The following is a 3,735-nucleotide window of genomic DNA, read 5'->3' on the forward strand; positions in this document are numbered from 1 at the left end:
AGGCATGCTCTCTCGAATGTGATTAGACGATAATAATTATTAAATTAATTTGGTGCCAACAGATAATCGCTCACTGGCTGATCGAACGTTTCCCGACTCCCGTTGCATTGCTTTTCTGCAGTCACGCGTTTATAAAACACAATTCAACATTTTTTAATTGGAATGCAAAGCAGAATTTAAACACGTAAAATTCAATAAATATATTGAGACAAACATGCAAAAAAAGAAAAACAAAAAAACTTGGCAATAATAAACTAGAAATAATTTTTATAAATTATTAAACAATTTATTTTTAACTTTAAAAATTATGAAAAGAATTTTATATTATAAAATTTTATAATTTAATTTTTTAAATAAAAATTATATATTATATTATAAAATAAATGGAGTAAGAAAGGAAGAGGTGTGGTATATATTATAACAAATATGCAACCACTTTTTTTGTACAAATATTTTATTGTAACCCAATGTATATGCAGGGCTATGTCTGATTAGATCCAAAGAGTGTGCATTTGTAGGAGTCTGCTCCTAGTGAATAATAAACCTTTCTGTGAATCGATGCCAACACACAAAAGCGAGGCAATTGTAAAGTGTAAAATATTATTTAACCTTCAGTGATCTCATATATATATATCCAACTCGTCTTCAGACTCGTTTTGATCATTGCACTCATTAGACGTAAAAACGGTTTCAGGGCCCGGCTTCAGAATCAAAATACTTTTCTTCTTCATCTTGATTTCGTAATTCTACATTATCATAAGCTTCATTGTCATCTACAGTGCTGAAAACAAATAATAAAAGTATATAATAAAAAGTACTGTTGTATTTAAATTTCTGAGAAATATTATAGCTTTCCATTACTTTTATAGTTGTATATCAGAAATTGTAAAAAATACATATGGTATAAATATCTTTAATTTAAATTTATTTTAAAAATTATTATTTAATTTCTATCTATTATATTTGTGTAATAAGAGATATACGTATATTTTAGTATTTAATCATATAAATTTATTATAAAAATATTGTGTTGATAATAATCTAGGCGATAAATACGTATCAAGGTTAATACGCGAATGATCAGCTTCCTCAAACGACGTTATAAATAAAAAGTACCTTAGCGTTATGTAGCACAGCCCTCACTAAGCAGAATAATTGTCTCTGACCGGCGCTGAGATTACTGCCACCTTCGTCCAAGGTTGCGCCTAATCCACCCAATCGATAAACTAAAGAATGTACTTTGCACTTCTCGAGGGCTTTGTATATATGCATGTCGGTGTACTGATCCAACGGATCCACGTTCTCTCGAATAGTACCCGAGAAGAGAAACGGAGAGAGAGAGAGGCCATTCCGGTCGACCCGGTCCCGTGATTTAAAGGTGGTACAACTAACAAAATCAATTTTAATTCATAATTAAAATTTGATTTGTAAATTACACAGGCTTTAATCACAAATCAAAAGTGATTTGTAAATTAAAATTTGATTCGTGATTTAGAGCTGGTACAATTAACAAAATTAATTTTAATTTGTGAATGCACCGGCTTTAATTCATAAATGAAATTTAATTCGTGAATTACTTACACAGGCTTTAATTCACAAATCAATTTTGATTCGTGAATTGCACAGGCTTTAATTCACAAATCAATATTAATTTTTGTGTTACATTTATTATAATATAAATTATTATTATAATACAAACAATATAATATAATACAATATAATGCAAAATCAATAACATGTAAAATTTAAAAATTATAACGATATAAAATAAGCAAAAGTAAGACCACATAAAAGAACTAATAACTTAAAAAAAAAAAAAGATGCCAACAGTACGCGGTGTTCCTAAACGGTCACCCATTAAGTACTAACCGCGCTCAACGCCGCTTGACTTAAGTGATCGGACGAGAACTTGTAGGTTTGGCGTTTTTTTTTTTTTTTTTTATTTTTTTATTATATGTTTATTGCACACCATATAAATTGTCGGGATTACATATATTTCCAATAAACAAGAAAATTCTTATGAACTAGGGTACAATCAGTCTGGCCCAGCTTGGGCTCTCGCAATCGAATACATATTAGTCTTTGGTAATAGAAAATAAACGATATCTTATTGTGTTGCACTTAAGTCTAGTGTGTTCCGTAACTCATTATAAAAGTATGCTAGAAAAAGGTGAGTAAAAAACTAGCTATTTTATTTTAGGTTTTGTGGGTTATGTACAAAAATAAACTACAATAAAACAAAACAGAAAATTAGAGACTCTATACTCAATAAAAATAAAATAAAATGCTTACTCGTTACTTATCGGGTACTACTCCTAGGATCGCCACCAATACTTTTCTTTATTCTTAACCAGGTACATGTCGCAGGTATCTTTATCTGGTAAGTCTATATTATATCTTAGGAGAGACTTATTATCTATACTGCTTAAATTACTCGGATAATTAAATAATTTTTTGTTTTTCCGTCTAGGTATGTGATAAATGATAGGCACCATCATTTTATCTTGAATGGTAACCGTGCTTGTCAAGATACGGGAAGGCCTCAGGAGGGACAAATCCTGAATTTAATGTTCCTTTAATATAATTATCATCCGGGAAGGGCATTGGAAAGATTAAGCTGTTCTCTTTGATTAAGGCCGCATTCGCAAAGTAATTCTCGTAAGCTTGATTACGAAATTATCGAATCTTGATATGTGTGCTAAATTCTAAATAATTTTATTTTTTATATATTTTTTGTAATTAGACTCCGGAGACCTGTATTTTCCAAGACTGCTCTTAAACACTTCCGCTCAAAGACTCTTATTTGCTCCATTTGTGAGGCAACTAATGTTGTACCAAATCTGGAAACCGTACGCGATAATTGGCCTGATGAGCGCTTGGTAGCAAATCACTTTAACCCTGCTGTTTACGAATATTCGAGTAAAAAGCCGACCCAAACTTATAAAAGTTTGTTTTGCCTTCTTAAGTTGTGACTCGACATGTTTATCAAATAAAAATCTATATCTATGTGTAAACCAAGATATTTGACTATTTTTTTATGTGCAATCGTTATCATTTCAGCTTTAGGATCTTTTAAAACAGAACTTTGTTGTAGGGTTGTGGGATAGGGTATTTGCCCTTGTGGATCGCTGGTCTAAACAGGATGGTTTCGCATTTATCTGTGTTAACTTTGAGTTTCCAAGTATGGTAGAAATCGAATATTTTATCAATTTGCTTTGTGTAGATCTCTTTGATAAAATCAGGTTTCCTATTCGCAAAGTATATAATTAGATTCGTCTGGTATGCTAATAAGCTACAACGAGGTGGTTGTGCTCTCCAAAACAATTTGAGGAGATCTGCGGTATATATATAAAAAGAGCAGCATGGGCGCCAGTCCATAAAATGTGTTTTATGGAGGGCACTGGTGAAGTGTTCGGAATGATCTGTCTTTAATCATATTCCAAATTAGCTTAATTAATCTTAGTGGAAAAGTTATATCTTTTCAACTTAAAAAGTAGGCCTGCCGCCACACGGTAGCGAAGTCCAATCAGCAGGACAGATATTTTAGAATTGTTTTTAAATTTTTTTTCAGGATGTATACATGGTTACAGTGTATTGTACAAATAATAGTTATTAATGTTTATTAACGTTTTAGTTTACCATTAGTTATTAATTTAATAATAATGAATGTAGGAAAAAATATTTATTTAACGTTGATGTAATAGTAGATCACAGTAATGACTGTTTGCAATAATA

General features: G+C 30.9%; 1 long non-coding RNA gene across 1 annotated transcript; it reads right to left on the bottom strand.

Moving 5' to 3' along the window:
* Positions 1 to 452: 452 nt before the first annotated feature.
* Positions 453 to 1,326, bottom strand: LOC139825050 (uncharacterized). Its single transcript, XR_011735418.1, has 3 exons — positions 1,117 to 1,326; positions 610 to 781; positions 453 to 528 (listed from the first exon to the last, which is right to left on the bottom strand). It is a non-coding gene; the product is annotated as an uncharacterized lncRNA (long non-coding RNA).
* Between the last annotated feature and the right edge of the window lie 2,409 nt (positions 1,327 to 3,735).

Source organism: Temnothorax longispinosus, unplaced genomic scaffold, assembly GCF_030848805.1.
Source record: "Temnothorax longispinosus isolate EJ_2023e unplaced genomic scaffold, Tlon_JGU_v1 HiC_scaffold_836, whole genome shotgun sequence".
Lineage (NCBI taxonomy): Eukaryota > Metazoa > Arthropoda > Insecta > Hymenoptera > Formicidae > Temnothorax > Temnothorax longispinosus.